Source organism: Silene latifolia, chromosome X (genome assembly GCF_048544455.1).
Source record: "Silene latifolia isolate original U9 population chromosome X, ASM4854445v1, whole genome shotgun sequence".
NCBI classification, from domain to species: Eukaryota; Viridiplantae; Streptophyta; class Magnoliopsida; order Caryophyllales; family Caryophyllaceae; genus Silene; species Silene latifolia.
The window spans coordinates 127990353-128007511 of record NC_133537.1 but is presented as its reverse complement, the minus strand read 5'-3'; the positions used below and the strand labels follow the sequence as shown (position 1 = coordinate 128007511).

At 41.6% G+C, this 17159-nt stretch overlaps 2 non-coding genes across 2 annotated transcripts; one reads left to right on the top strand and one right to left on the bottom strand.

Moving 5' to 3' along the window:
* Window positions 1–3947: 3947 nt before the first annotated feature.
* Window positions 3948–4054, top strand: LOC141625790 (small nucleolar RNA R71). Its single transcript, XR_012535544.1, has one exon. It is a non-coding gene; the product is annotated as a small nucleolar RNA R71 (small nucleolar RNA).
* Window positions 4055–12637: 8583 nt separating this feature from the next.
* Window positions 12638–12744, bottom strand: LOC141625651 (small nucleolar RNA R71). Its single transcript, XR_012535420.1, has one exon. It is a non-coding gene; the product is annotated as a small nucleolar RNA R71 (small nucleolar RNA).
* Between the last annotated feature and the right edge of the window lie 4415 nt (window positions 12745–17159).

Here is a 17159-nt window from a genome sequence, read left to right as displayed (position 1 = left end):
GTGTTAGAGAATTGTAAGGCTTGGTGAATTCCCTTCCAATATTTAAGGCCGACTCAAGTAGAACACAATCGAGCTTGGTAAAGTGGTTAGTGTCTTTTCTTGCAATGATAGTATTCCCGATGACCTTGTGCCATACTCTAATGCCCGGATGGTGGACTAATAGAGCGCGACTAGCATGATAGTTCTCAAATTTCCTCCCGGAAATTGCCTCCTAAAGAGGAGCGGGGTCATACTTTTCGGGATTCTTGTAATAATTAGGTGAATCACTAAGACCCAATGCTTTACCCAATTCATCAAAGGTGATGCGCCTACTCACATTGGCAAGGCGGAACTCGATGTTTTCTCTAGTCTCTACCTTAGTAACTTTCAAAGAACTCAAGAATTCTAAGGTAAGGGAGGGGTATGTCAATTCTCTTGTAGCAAACAATTTTCCCAACCCCATGGCTTCATAGAAGGCTTTTGTTTGTTCAAGGACACCCAATTTGTTCAAGGCATCTTCACATATGAATTTGGTGGATAGAAAGGATTTTCTAGCATACTTGGCAAATGTATCCCTATGGGAGTTAGAAATGAAAATTACCTCCGGATAGTTTGATAATTGAGCAATTTCCGGAGTTGTTGATGTTGTTGCTTCCAAGGGAGGTTGTTGTTGTTGAACTTCCAAGTTTGAACTAGCTACCACCATAGCCAATGAGGCTTTCTTTGCTTGAAGACATTTTTGTCTTGTTGAGAGTGCCTTTGCCTTAGGTGCCTTTGTTGATCCCATTGTCCTTGCCATTGATGATTATACCAAGAAAAGAGTGAAAATCTTCAATTTCCATGTATACCCAAATCGATTTTAAGATGAAAGGCTTTGCCTTTATAATTTCAAAAATAGACTCAAAGGTTGAAGATTTTGGTGCTTAGATTGATTTTTGTTGGAAGATGAGTGATTAGTTGTTGTTAAAAGGAAGTTTGGATTTGATTTTATTGAATTTGGTTGAGGAAATCTTATTTTGGTGATGGAGAGGATGAGGGTTTGAGTTTGGGGGTTTATGGGTAGTGTTTTGAATGAATGAATGAAGAAATAAATGTGGGATGAGGTATTTAAAATACCCGAAAATTTCAAAAACTGCAGGGGAAGACGGGCGTCTTTCCTTCGGGACACTCGGATTCTGCCTATTTTTGGTTCAGGATTTTCGCCTAAAGACGGGCGTCTTTCAGCAAAGACGCTCGGATTCTTTGATTGCAGGACGAGCGTCTTCTGCTGAAGACGGGCGGATTCTCAGACAGTGAGATTTTCTTGTTTTTCACAGCCAAAAAGACGGGCGTCTTTCCTTCCAAGACGGGCAGATATCTGAAGACGAGCGTCTTCTCTACCAGGACGCTCGGATTCTTCGACAGTCCCAAAATTTCAAAATTTCAGTTAAAAATGGACAAGCGGATTTTGACAAAGACGGGCGTCTTTCCTGAAGACGAGTGGATTCCCATGAAGACGCTCGGATTCTCCCTGTTTTACCCGGATTCAGTTCCATCCGTGCACTTGCATATCCCTTGTCATTTTTCATTCTTCAAGTCCCGTGTTCTTCATTGTAGGGGTACTACTAAGGCATGAATAGCCTAGGCAATTGCTATCCCCACACTAAGCTAAAGCACTTTACATCAATTGAATCATTAGTCCCTCCATCACTTCTCTCAAAAAAGACAATTATCTTGATCAAGGCATAAAAATCCAAAAATGACAAAAATGCAATGTAAGAATTAAAATGCGAGTTAGGGAGTTAGAAATATTTACAAATGGTGGTTTAGGGAGGACTCCACCAAACTCTCATCCTTGGTGAGATGTCATGGGGGCATGTCCAAGGTGTTGTTGATGTTGCTTAACACCTTGAAGAAGTAGTCAAAAGCTTTTTCATTATCATGATAAAGATCTTCAATAGACCTTTGCCCTTGTTGTGCTTCATGTCGGTCTTGATCGATAACATTACCAATATAGGGATTGAAAATCCCTTCAAACTCATCGTCCCAAAGACCACAAACTTCATCTACTTGATCACTAAAGATCTCTTAAGTTGATAGAGACGACTCTCCCACTTTCTTGTCTTGGGCAATGAGGCCATCCTCTTCATTGCTTGACTTTGGTGAGCTTTTCAAGCTCTGTTTGTTATAATTCACTTGCTCTTTGAATGGAGCATCTTCAATTTTCTTCTTCCATTGGAATTCCGACTTCTTCCTATCATCCTTCCGGCTATAATGATCAACCATAAAGCATGGTTCATGCAAACGGGGAGCTCTCATGGTCTTGTCAAGATTGAAAGTTATGCTCTCATCTCCTACTTCTAGAGTGAGCTCTCCATGCTTCACATCAATCACCACCCGCGGTATGTAAGAAAGGTCTTCCTAGAATGATTGGAATGTTGGAGTCTTATTCCATGTCAACAATGACAAAGTCCACCGGGATGAAAAATTTCCTAACTCTTACGGGAACATCTTCCCATATCCCTAATGGTGTCTTCGTCGATCTATCGGCCATTTGGAGTGTGATATTGGTGCATTTAAGCTCTCCCATCCCTAACCTTTTACTCACCGAGTACGGCATAACACTCACACTAGCCCCTAGATCACATAAGGCTTTGTTGATCGTGGTGTCGCCAATGGTACACGGTATTGAGAAGCTTCCCGGATCTTTGAGTTTTGGAGGTGAACTCCCTTGAAGTATTGCACTACTCACCTTAGTGAAGGCGATAGTCTCAAGCTTCCGGATCGACTTCTTCTTTGTGAGGATGTCTTTCATGTATTTTGCATAGGCTGGCACGTGATTGATTAATTCCGTGAAAGGAATCGAGACTTCCAAATTCTTCACAATTTCCATAAATTTTCCAAGTTGGTCATCAAATTTGGGCTTGGCTTGACGACTTGGAAAAGGAAGTCTAATCACAATGGGCTCCTTCTCCTTGACCTTGTCTTCATTTTTCTTTGAAATTTCTTCTTTTGAGGGTTCTCCATCCTTGGAGTTTTGCACAATTTCTTCTTTGTCACTAGCTTCCACAACTTCATCCTCAACTTGCTTCTTCGGTGCTTCATACCTTGTACCACTCCTCAAGTGAATGGCACTAACCGTTTCATGTCTTGGGGGATTACTTTGAGGTGGTAATTGCCCCTTTTGTCTTTGTGAGCTTGAAGATTCTAGTTGAGTCAATTGGGTTTCCAACATTTTGGTGTGAGCTAGGATGTTGTTGATGGTGATTTCCTTTGCTTGACTATCTTTTTGCATTTGAGTGAAAAACTCTTGTTGATTTTTTTGCATTTGGAGGACCGCTTTTTGAACATCAAAACCTTTGTCATTTTGTTGATTGTATGGAGTTTGATTTTGGTAACCTTGGTTTTGGTTTTAAAAGGGTCTTTGATTTTGGTTTCTCATAGGAGGTGGGGTGTATGTTGGTTGAGGGTTTTGAACATTTTGGCTTTTGTATGAGAGATTTGTATGGAATTTGGAGTTTTTATTGTAATAGTTTGAATAAGGGGTACCACTCTTGTATGCCTGGAAAGCATTCACTTGTTCATTTGTTCCCCTACATTCACTTTGGTCATGTCCCAAAGTTCCACAATTCTCACATATCCCACTTGGGATTGATGAAGATGCCGTCATGGCATTAACATGATGCTTTGGTGATTTTGAGGCTTCTTCAAGTCTAGCCATAGCTTTTTCAAACTTCAAATTGATGGTATCAATGTGAGCACTAAGTTGAGCACCCAATTGAGTAATGGAGTCTACTTCATGCTTTCCTCCTCTAGTAGCCTTGCGAGGTCTACTATATTGTGAGTTATGGACCGCCATTTCCTCAATTTTGTTCCAAGTTTGATTGTCATCAACTTCGGTGAACATTCCATTTGATCCCTAGTTGAGAATGTTCCTTGAATCTTCATAAAGACCGTTCAAAAATTGATGTACCAAGAACCACTCGCTAAGTCCATGATGAGGACATGAGCGACAAATTCCCTTGAATCGCTCCCAAGCTTCATACAAAGATTCTTCATCCCTTTGCTTAAAGCCCGTAATTTGAGCTCTTAGCATGTTAGTCTTTTCCGGTGGATAGAACTTTTTGTAGAAAGCTAGAGCCAACTTCTTCCAAGAATCAATTCCGAGAGTAGCCTTATCAAGGCCTTTCAACCATTGTTTCGCGGTGCCAATTGGAGAAAAAGGAAATAAGACCCATCGAATTTGGTCTTGAGAAATCGCATCACAATAGTCATAAAAAGTCTCCATATAAGAATGAGGGTCTTCACTTGGCATCCCCCCAAATTGGCTTCTTTCGACTAATTGGATAAATGCGGATTTGGCAATAAAATTTTCGGTTAAGTGTTGTGGTGTGGGAGTACCATTGGGTAGGTTCTCCTCGGTGGGTACGGAATGTGATGAAAACTTAGGCATTGTGGGTTGATTTTGTGTTGGATTTTATGTTGGGTTCTCCTCACCTTCTCTTGCAAAAGGGCTGATGAACTCAATAGTATTTGGTTGAATATCTACAACCTCACCAATACCTCTCAAAGTTCTCCTAGCAAGTCTTCTATTGATTGTCAAAGTTCTTTCAATTTCGTGATCAAAGGGTAACAAGTCACCTTGTGATCTTCTAGACATGCAAAATATCAAACAACTCGAAAATAATTAGAACAAACCTTGAGGAGTTTAACTTCCCCAAGGCAAAGAAAGACATAACTAATAACAATGTAAGAAAATCTAAATTAAGTTAACATCGTCCCCGGCAACGGCGCCATTTTTGGTCGTGTTCCCTCGTGTGGTTTAGTTTTCAGTACTTGTCGTTAGGAGCACCTAGACCAAAACACAATTTATAACTTCACCAATCAACTCTACAATTAGTAAAGAGGCAAGTAAAGGTCGGATCCCAAGGGACGGGAATTGAGATGAGATTTCTATTGCAACTAGCGGTGTCTAAGGGTGTCACAATTGGGGTTTGAAGTAGAAGATCACTAAACTAAATAGCAATGAAAGTAAACAAGCAAGATGAATTAAAATGGATGTAAACAATTGATAAAAAGCACTAGGGTGTCATGGGGTCATAGGGGATTCATGGGAATTGATCATACAAACATATTCTCAAGTTATAAGCAAGCAATTATTGTTGTGATGGATCGAGTTGGTTTATATCTTACAATCCTAGGAAAGTTTGGATCCCGGAGCCGAATCGATTAGATTGTACAACACCTACAAGTCGACTTAATCTTCCCTACTCAATAATATGCATGGTCTAATGAGACTCGAGTTGGTTTATGTCTTACAAGTCTCATTGAAAAGATTGGTGATGGGTAAAAAATGCAAGGATTGATAGGCTCAGATTTCATCAAACATAACATGTGCATAAGTTGAGATAACAACAAGCAAGCAAATAAACTATGAAAGCATATTAATTTAAGCATGAATCATTCCCCATGTTGGTTTCCCCTAATTACCCATTAACCCTAGCTAAAGAAACTACTCACTCATTATCATGTTGAACATGCTAGCAAGGTTGTCAATCATACCAACAAAGTGAAACATGATGAATAAATGAAAGTGATTAATAATAACTAAAAAGGGATTAAGATAATTATACCTACTAATGATTCCAATAATAAAGCAAAGAATAAAACAAGTACTTGATGCTTGATTGGAAGGTTGTCAATCTCCCAATAATAACCCAAATAATCTTCAATTACCCAAAATAAAGGATGAACAAGGGAGAGATTAAGGAAATAAAACTTGTATTAAAACTTGATTAAATGTTGATTACAAGATTAAAGAGAGATTTGATTGATATTAACTACTCTAAAGATTGCTAGGAAGAACATGCTCTTCTAATTAGACTAATGGGGTATTTATAGTGGGGATTAGGTGCATGAATTAAGGTTTAACTAAAGGCTTAAATGACGATTAAGTCCCTTGTTGAGGAATCGCCGGTCTCTAGGGAGACTCCGGTCTCTAGAAAAAGATGTGCATCCTTCCTTGAAGCTTGTAGAAGACGAAATGGGACTGTTTGGGAATCCGGGCGTCTTTAGCACGGGACGGGCGGATTTGGCAGGTTCTGGTCGGGCATCCGGAAGGGAAAGACGGGCGTCTTTGGGTGGTTTTGCCCGGGCATCTTGTGGGGGAAGACGCTCGGATTGTGGGGTGGTGGACGGGCGTCTTCTAGGCAATCCGCACGGATTGTCAGGCAGTTTCTTTCCTTCTTCTTTTCTTCCTTTTTCTTCATAAAATCCTTGAGGATTTCCTCGGAGATGCAAGGATATTTTCTCATCATTGCCCATCTACTATAGTATGTACAAAGGCCTTCTAATCGTGTCTCTCCTTGATGCTTGGTCATTGAATTCAATCAATTTAGCCTCATTTTGCCATAAAAATGCAAGGTTTGCACTCCTTTCCTACCAAGGACACAAAACCTCAAAGAATATTCAAAACAAAGAATTATAGACCATAAATGACCCAAATATGCACTAAAAAGCGTGGGAACAAGGCTAATTCGGGGACTAAATATGCTCTAATTATGGTCACATCAACTTGATACTTGGATTAAATCAACCGACTTAGAAAGCTCTCACATGTTAGGTTTAAATTATTGGATGCGCATTCATGCATTTAAACTGTTTTATCAACTTTTGCATTCAACCAACCAAGATCGATCAGTAGAGGCCGCTAACGCGGGCGGGATTGGGTGTCTGATTAAAGGGCTTCCCAATACGTACCTTCACCTCTTACTCAGAAACTTTGGATAGTGGACAACCTTATCTAGGGCGTACGAGAGTCATTCTAGAGATAGGATGCTAAAGAGGGACGATTTCCTTATCTTTAGTACCTATGTCAAACGCTGCTTTGTGCTTCGATTTGACCGAGGTATAAAGTGGATTTCGAACAGGTTCCAGGCATCCCACAAATGCTTGGTGGCGACTCCGAACATCTCTAATCGTTTCGAGACCCTTACCGGGACGAAACCGACCGATCTAACGCGATCCGGTCGAAAGCATTTTTACGCCGCCGAGCGTGGCTTTCAAAAAAGACCGTTGTATGTCCACAGATCGAAGTGGGCTTGCAGGTGGACCATGTCCACAGATTGGCGACTCCGCTGGGGAGAACTAAGACACTTACGTCTTTGTGATCCCTAGATGGTGAGACTCGAACGAGGTCTTGGTTGGAATGCATTAATTGATATTACGGTCACGGTCGGGTTCCTTGTCCGGGGCCCACAACCTAACCCTTTTTGACCAATTGGCTCGTCTCGTCGGCGTGAGTTTTCTCATCCCCGCGTTTAGAATCCTGATTGAGTCAAGCATACCGTTGACATTACACATTTCTGTTTCGTCAAAGAGCTTTCATCACTTTCGAGAACGAGGCTAGGGCACCCTCCTTACACATTTTGTTTGGATTGGTATCCCTCTCGCAAATCGGGGTTTGATCGCTTGGTGTGTAACCCACCCTTTTAAGCCAAAACCCGTGTCAGCATAATGCATAATATAATGAAACTGTGAGTGCTTATGTGCTACTTGATCATAAGTCCTTCCGTGTCATTTTCAAAATCACTCTTTTCGCGCCGTTATAATGGCCGTTTTAAACCTCGGTCTTTCGCCGACCGTTGCACGCCTTTCTAGGCCGTCGTAATGACGATTTTCAAACCCTGTTTTTTTATAAACCATTTCAAAAATGCCTTTCTAGGCCGTCGTAATAACGATTTTTCAAACCCGGTTTTTATAACCATTTCAACACGCCTTTCTAGGCCGTCGTAATGACGATTTGCAAACCCGGTTTTGTATAACCATTTCAAATCACCTTTCTACGCTGTTATAATCGCCGCGTCTAGACACGGATTTTAACCCGTTTCGCGCCGATAATGGCTCTTTCAAAACCCGAGAAAAGCACACACCCTTTTCTCGAGACACTTTCGGGATCCCGAGGACCATACATTGTCCCCGAGACCTCTTCAAACATTTTCAAACTCGATTTTCAAAACATACAATTTTGAATTTCAAAACCGTCTTGGGAAACAATGCACTGTTTTCCAAGCCGACTCAAACTCAAACCGTCTTTTGCAAATAAACTTAAGACAACCCTTTTCAACTGATCGACTTCCGGAGATTTCTATCTTCGGAAGCCGTTCATTAAAGCGACAAATGAATCTTTTTGAAAATTTCTATTTTCAAAAACTTCAGTCCACCATTCCAATTCCGCCTCGTGTCTATCGAGTCGAAGCAAACATACTTATGGGTCTTTACTTATGAGTCGTCTCACCACGAGACCCGTCCAATGGCGTCACGCCGTCATGTTGCACTCGTGTCAAAAGTTCGGTGAAACACCGTCACGTCATAAATCGAGTCAGCACCGAGGGACCACACACGGTCACCCCATCCTGTTGAGTCTGATCTTTGTGTCGTCCTTTGCGTTGTCTGCGTTCAGTCTTGGAACCGTGTCGGATTGAGTTGTAATGTGAGCCGTTTTTCTGCCTCAGAGCCATGGCCCCGTCTTCAGCTTCGTCCAACAACAATGACAACAACAGAGATGTCACCACTGATCAACTGGCCAGCCTGCTTACCGCTTTTAAGGTCACCCTGGATCGCATCGAGACCCGTATCGACGCCCTGGAGAACAACTGGGGAACATAATACCCCACCTCTGACTGAAACTGAGAAGAGGCTGAAGCTCTTGGAAGAACAACTCCTAGCCCGGGGTAACAATATCCATCTTGAGAACAACCAAAGGTTCGAACCTGTTGGGGACCGATTACTGACACTTCACCCGACCGATGTGCCTAAGTTCAAGGGAGTGGAGGACCCACTCAACCATATCCGTGCTTTCAAGGACTACATGGCCATTAAAGGGGTCAAACAAGAACTTTTTACCCGGATCTTCCCATCCTCTTTGGAGCCGATTCCTCGCCAATGGTACTACTCCCTTGATCCGAAAAACCTTACTACTTGGGATGAGATCACAGTTGAGTTTGCCAAACAGTATGCCGACAATGTCGAGATCCAGGCCAATATCCGTACTCTCGAAATGCTAACCCAGAACGACAAAGAGGGGTTCACTGAGTTCCTAACCCGTTGGAGGAGGGTGAGTACTCAATTGGTCAGCAAGCCGAGTGAATCAACTTTGGTGGAAAAGTTTGTCAACAATATCCGCCCAGTTTATGCCAACCTACTGAGGTATCAGAATATCAAGACCTTCCAAGATCTGCAGATTCTAGGAACACGTATCGAGGACAACCTCCGAAAGGGTGTCTTAGCCAAGACCACTGGCAGAGGTTACCAGGGATCCACCTCAACCGGATCTCGCCCTTACGGCCAGACAAACAAGATTGATGAGGTCAACCTCGTCGAACCATCTGCTAAGAAAACTGAACGCCCCCAGAGAGTGTTTACCAACATAGGGTCGACTTATGCAAGTGCCCTGAAAAGGCTCATGGACCAGGGGAAGCTACAACCGATTGGACCCACCCCGGATCCGACCGATGCCAAGAAGTCCCGGTTCTGGAACCCCAACGCCTATTGCCAGTATCATCAAGGGAAAGGGCATGATACCGAAACTTGCTTCAAGCTCAAGCACCTCATTCAAGACATGATTGAGAAGGGAGATTTGCCATTACCCCCACCAACTAAGCCGAATAACAAGACGAATCCTTTGGGAATCCATGCTATCTCTGATGATGAGCCGACCCTAGACTCCTCTCACCTCATTCTGCCAATTGACGACGAGGTGAATGCTTTGGGAAAGGATCCTTCAGACGGAGTGTTTGTGTTTAGTGCTGCCACTATGCTCACTATGTTTCAACAAGTTGAAGAGGCCATAGCCAACCTCTCTCAGAGAATCACCCGACTCGACGACGCCTACCGTCGACTCATTTTCAATCCACCGCCACCACGCCCAAGGGAGAATTCCCCAAGCATTCAAAACTACCCACCCCAGGATGGATTGCTCCCGCGACCATTCTTGCATAGACCTTACAAAAATTACCCTCAAAATAACTACCCTCTAAATAACTACCCCCATAAAAATCACCCTCACAAAAACCATCCTCACAAAAATATCCCTCACAAGAACTACCCACCGAGGAACACCCCTCCAAGGTATCCTCGAGACTCCAAAATTAACGGCATATGGAGAGATGATGTTGAGGATGTGATGTGACCATAATTAGAGCATATTTAGTCCCCGAATTAGCCTTGTTCCCATGCTTTTTAGTGCATATTTGAGTCATTTATTGTCTTTAGTCCTTTGTTTTGCATATTCTTTGAGGTTTTGTTTCCTTGGTAGGAAAGGAGTGCAAACCTTGCATTTTCATGGCAAAATGAAGCTAAATTGATTGAATTCAATGACCAAGCATCAAAGAGAAGACAATATCCGAAGGCCTTTGTACATACTATAGTAGATGGGCAATGATGAGAAAAGATCCTTTCATCCCTGAGGAAATCCTCAAGGATTCTATGAAGAGAAAGGAAGAAAGGAAGAAAGGAAGAAGCTGTAAGACAATCCGAGCGGATTGCCCACAATCCGCCCGTCCAAGAGGTGCAATCCGAGCATCTTTCCCAGCCGGACGCCCGTCCAAAACCACCACAATCCGCCCGTCTTCCCTTGAATCCGCTCGTCCAACAAGCAGGCAATCCGCCCGTCCCGTGCCCTGGACGCTCGGATTGCGTTACAGCTATTTCGTCTTCTACACGTTTCATGAAGCATGCGCATATTTTTCTAAGACCGGCGAAAAGGAGACCGGAGTCTCCCTTGAGACCGGCGATTCCTCAAGGACTTAATCGTCATTTAAGCCCTTAGTAAACCCTAATTTAAGTACCTAATCCCCACTATAAATACCCCATTAGGCTAATTAGATTATCATGTTCTTCTTAGCAATCTCTAGTGTAGTTTATATCAATCAAATCTCTCTTTAATCTTGTAATCAACATTTAATCAAGTTTTAATACAAATTTCATTTCCTTAATTTCTCTTTGGTTCATCTTTCATTTTGGGTAATTGAAGATTATTTGGGTTATTATTGGGAGATTGACAACCTTCCAATCAATCATCAAGTACTTCTATTATTCTTTGATTAATTATTGGAATCATTAGTAGGTATAATTCTCTTAATCCCTTTTTAATTATTGTTAATTATCTTCATTTATTCATCATGTTTTACTTTGTTGGTGTGATTGACAACCTTGCTAGCATGTTCAACATGATAATGAGTGAGTAGTTTCGTTAGCTAGGGTTAATGGGTAATTAGGAGAAACCAACATGGGGGATGATTCATGCTTAAATTAATATGTTTTCATAGTTTATTTGCTTGCTTGTTGTGATCTCAACTTATGCACATGTTATGTTTGATGAAATGCGAGCCTATGAATCCTTACATTTTTTTACCCATCACCTATCTTTTCAATGAGACTTGTAAGACATAAACCAACTCGAGTCTCATTAGACCATGCATATAGTTGAGTAGGGGAGATTAAGTCGACTTGTAGGTGTTGTACAATCTAATCGATTCGGCTCCGGGACCCAAACTTTCCTAGGATTGTAAGATATAAACCAACTCGATCCATCACAACAATAATTGCTTGCTTATAATTTGAGAATATGTTTGTATGATCAATTCCCATGAATCCCCTATGACCCCATGACACCCTAGTGCCTTTTATCAATTGTTTACACCCCTTTTTAATCATCTTGCTTGTTTACTTTTATTGCTATTTAGTTTTGTGATCTTCTACTTCAAACCCCAAATTGTGACACCCCCTAGACACTACTAGTTGCAATTTAAAATCTCATCTTAATTCCCGTCCCTTGGGATCCGACCTTTACTTGCCTCTTTACTAATTGTAGAGTTGTTTGTGGAGTTATAAATTGTGTTTTGGTCTAGGTGCTCCTAACGACAAGTATCGAAAACTAAACCTCCAAGTGAGTCCGACCAAAAATGGCGCCGTTGCCGGGGACGGTGTTAACTTGATTTAGATTTTCTTATATTGTTATTAGTTGTGTCTTTCTTTGCCTTGGGGAAGTAAAACTCCTCAAGGTTTGTTTTAATTATTTTCGAGTTGTTCGATATTTTACATGTCTAGAAGATCACAAGGTAACTTGTTACCCTTTGATCGCGAAATTGAAAGGACTTTGACAAACAATAGAAGACTTGCTAGGAGAACTTTGAGAGGTATTGGTGAGGTTGTAGATATTCAACCAAACCCTATTGAGTTCATCAACCCTTTTGCAAGAGAAGGTGAGGAGAATCCAACACAAAATCCAACACAAAATCAACCTACAATGCCTAAATTTTCATCACATTCCGTACCCACCAAGGAGAACCTACCCAACGGTACTCGCACACCACAACATTTAACCGGAAATTTCATTGCCAAATCTGCATTTATCCAATTAGTCGAAAGAAGCCAATTTGGGGGGATGCCTAGTGAAGACCCTCACTCTCACATGGAGACTTTTTGCGACTATTGTGATGCGATTTCTCAAACCGGTGTAAGTCAAGACCAAATTCGATGGGTCTTATTTCCTTTTTCTCTAATGGGCACCGCAAAACAATGGTTGAAAGGCCTTGATAAGGCTACTCTCGGAATTGATTCTTGGAAGAAATTGGCTCTAGCTTTCTACAAAAAGTTCTATCCACCGGAAAAGACTAACATGCTAAGAGCTCAAATTACAGGCTTTAAGCAAAGAGATGAAGAATCTTTGTATGAAGCTTGGGAGCGATTCAAGGGAATTTGTCGCTCATGTCCTCATCATGGACTTAGCGAGTGGTTCTTGGTACAACAATTTTGGAACGGTCTTTATGAAGACTCAAGAAACATCCTCAACATGGGATCAAATGGAATGTTCACCGAAGTTGACGACAATCAAACTTGGAACAAGATTGAGGAAATGGCGGTCCATAATTCACAATATAGTAGACCTCGCAAGGCTACTAGAGGAGGAAAGCATGAAGTTGACTCTATTACTCAATTGGGTGCTCAACTTAGTGCTCACATTGATACCATCAATTTGAAGTTCGAAAAAGCTATGGCTAGACTTGAAGAAGCCTCAAAATCACCAAAGCAACATGTTAATGCCACGACGGCATATTCATCAATCCCAAGTGGGATATGTGAGAATTGTGGAACTTTGAGACATGACCAAAGTGAATAAGGGGAACAAATGAACAAGTGAATGCTTTTCAAGCATACAAGAGTGGTACCCCTTATTCCAACTATTACAATGAAAACACCAAATTCCACCCAAATCTCTCATACAAAAGCCAAAATGTTCAAAACCTTCAACCAACATACACCTCACCTCCCATGAGAAACCAAAATCAAAGACCCTTTTACAACCAAAACCAAGGTTACCAAAATCAAACTCCATACAATCAACAAAATGACCAAGGTTTTGATGTTAAAAAAGCGGTCCTCCAAATGCGAAAGAATCAACAAGAGTTTTTCACTCAAATGCAAAAGGATAGTCAAGCAAAGGAAATCACCATCAATAACATCATAGCCCACACCAAAATGTTGGAAACCCAATTGACTCAACTAGCATCTTCAAGCTCACAAAGACAAAAGGGGCAATTACCACCTCAAAGTAATCCCCCAAGACATGAAACGGTTAGTGCCATTCACTTGAGAAGTGGTACGAGGTATGAAGCACCAGAGAAGCAAGTTGAGGATAAAGTTGTGGAAGCTAGTGACAAAGAAGAAGTTGTGCAAAACTCCAAGGATGGAGAACCATCAAAAGAAGAAATTTCAAAGAAAAATGAAGACAAGGCCAAGGAGAAGGAGCCCATTGTGATTAGACTTCCTTTTCCGAGTCGTCAAGCAAAGCCCAAATTTGATGACCAACTTGGAAAATTTATGGAGATTATGAAGAATTTGGAAGTCTCGATTCCTTTCACGAAATTAAGCAATCACGTGTCGACCTATGCAAAGTACATGAAAGACATCCTTATGAAGAAGAAGTCGATCCGGAAGCTTGAGACTATCGTCTTCACTAAGGTGAGTAGTGCAATACTTCAAGGGAGTTCACCTCCAAAATTAAAGATCCGGGAAGCTTCTCAATACCGTGTACCATTGGCGACACCACGATCAACAAAGCCTTATGTGATCTAGAGGCTAGTGTGAGTGTTATGCCGTACTCGGTGAGTAAAAGGTTAGGGATGGGAGAGATTAAATGCATCAATATCACACTCCAAATGGCCAATAGATCGACGAAGACACCATTGGGGATATGGGAAGATGTTCCCGTAAGAGTTGGGAAATTTTTCATCCCGGTGGACTTTGTCATTGTTGACATGGAAGAAGACTCCAATATTCCAATCATTCTAGGTAGATCTTTCTTGCACACTGCAGGTGCGGTGATAGATGTGAAGCATGTAGAGCTCACTCTAGAAGCTAGTGGGAGATGAAAGCATAACTTTCAATCTTGACAAGACCATGAGAGCTCCCCGTTTGCATGAACCATGTTTTATGGTTGATCATTATAGCCGGAAGGATGATAGGAAGAAGTCGGAACTCCAATGGAAGAAGAAAGTCGATGATGCTCCATTCAAAGAGCAAGGAAATTGTAACAAAGAGAGCTTGAAAAGCTCACCAAAGTCAAGCAAGGAAGAGGATGGCCTCATTGGCTAAGATAAGAAAGTGGGAGAGTTGTCTCTATCAACTCAAGAGATATTTAGTGACCAAGTAGATGAAGTTTGTGGTCTTTGGGATGATGAGTTTGAAGGGATTTTTAATCCCTACATTGTTAATGCTGTCGATCAAGACCAACATGAAGGACAACAAGTGCAAAGATATATTGAGGATCTTTATCATGACAATGAACAAGCTTTTGACTACTTCTTCAAGGTGTTGAGTAACATCAACAGCACCTTGGACATGCCCCCATGACATCTCACTAAGGATGAGAGTTTGGTGGAGTCCTCTCCAAACCACCATTTGTAAATATTTCTAACTCCCGAACTTGCATTTTAATTCTTACATTGCATTTTTTGTCATTTTTTGATTTTTATGCTTTGATCAAGATATTTATCATTTTTGAGAGAAGTGAGGGAGGGACTAATGATTTTATTGATGTGTAGTACTTTAGCTTAGTGTGGGGATAGCAATTGCCTAGTCTATTCATGCCTTAGTAGTGCCCCTACAATGAAGAACACGGGATTTGAAGAATGAAAATGACACGGGATATGCAAGTGCACGAATGGAACTGAATCCGGGTAGACTAGGAGGAATCCGAGCGTCCTTATGGGGAATCCGCTCGTCTTATGGGAATCCGAGCATCTGTGGCATAATCCGTCCGTCCAAATGAGGTGCAAAATTGAAAATTTTGGTCGGTTAGAGAATCTGAGCGTCCCAACAGAGAAGACGCTCGTCTGAAAAAATCCGCTCGTCTTTGCAAGAAGACGCTCGTCTTTGCAAGAAGACGCTCGTCTTTTTGCCAGTGCAGATTGAGAAAATTCGCTGTAACAGAATCCACTCGTCTCTGAAGGAATCCGCTCGTCCTGAATTGCAGAAATCCGCCCGTCTTCACTGAAAGACGCTCGTCTTTAGGCGAGATTTCCTGAACCCAAAATGAGCAGAATCCGAGCGTCCCGAAGGGAATCCGCTCGTCTTCCCCCTGCAGATTCAAAATTTCGGGTGTTTTAAATACCCCTTCCCACATTCATTCATTCATTCATACATTCAAAACACTACCCATAAACCCCAAAACCCTCATCCTCTCCATCACCAAAAACAAGATTTCCTCAACCAAATTCAACAAAATCAAATCCAAACTTCCTTACAACAACAATTAATCACTCCTTTTCCAACAATAATCAATCCAAGCACCAAAATCTTCAACCTTTGAGTCGATTTTTGAAATACAAAGGCAAATCCTTTCATCTTAAAATCGATTTGGGTATAATTGGAAATTGAAGATTTTCAATCTTTTCTTGGTATAATCATCAATGGCAAGAACAAAAGGGTCAACAAAGGCACTCAAGGCAAAGGCACTCTCAAAAAGGCAACAATGCCTTCAAGCAAAGAAAGCTTCAATGGCTATGGTGGTTGCTAATGCAAACTTGGAAGTTCAACAACAACAAGATCCTCCCTTGGAAGCAACAACAACAACAACTCCGGAAATTGCTCAATTATCAAACTATCCGGAAGTAATTTTCATTTCTAACTTCCAGAGGGATACATTTACCAAGTATGCTAAGAAAGCCATTCTACCCACCAAATTCATATGTGAAGATGCCTTGAACAAATTGGGTGTCCTTGAACAAACAAAAGCCTTCTTTGAAGCCATGGGGTTGGGAAAATTGTTTACTACAAGAGAATTGACATACCCCTCCCTTACCTTGGAATTCTTAAGTTCATTGAAAGTGACTAAGGTAGAGACTAGAACATACATCGAGTTTCGCCTTGCCAATGTGAAAAGGTGCATCACCTTTGATGTTTTGAGTAAAGCATTAGGTCTTAGTGATACACCATACTATCATAAGATGCCCGAAAAATATGACCCCGCTCCTCTTTGGGAGGCGATTTCCGGGAAAAAAATTGTGAGCTTTCATGCTTGTCGCGTTCTATTAATCCACCATCCGGGCATTAGAGTGTGGCACAAGGTCATCGGGAATACTATAATTGCAAGAAAAGACACTAATCACTTTACAAAGCTCTATTGTGTTCTACTTGAGTCGGCCTTAAATGTTGGAAGGGAATTCACTAAGCCTTACAATGCTCTAAGGCTTTTGGTGGAAAGATGGCTCAATGTTGATTGTGGTAAGGAAGGCACCGCTTTTATCATAAATGGAGGTCTAGTTACTCTCTTGGCCAAGTACTTTGATCCAAATTTCAACAAGAATAACACCTATATGGCTATCAAAGGGGGTCATCTCATTGACATGGATGCCATGATTACCAAGTACAAGTGGGTCAAGCACAACTCTCTTGACACCAACTATGGGTGGCTCACCAATGATGCTAGATCTTTCACTTTGCCTTCCAAGATATGCCGCTTGAGTGTTCATCGAACAAACTACCTACTTCCACTCTCAAAGGGCGCCGAGTACATCATCATTAAACAAAGGGGTGAGATTGAAGAGCCATCCTCCTCCATTATCACACCACCCTATCCATTCAAATATCAAGAGTTCAAACCCGAAGGTGTTGAAGTGGGCAATGACTACATGACTCTA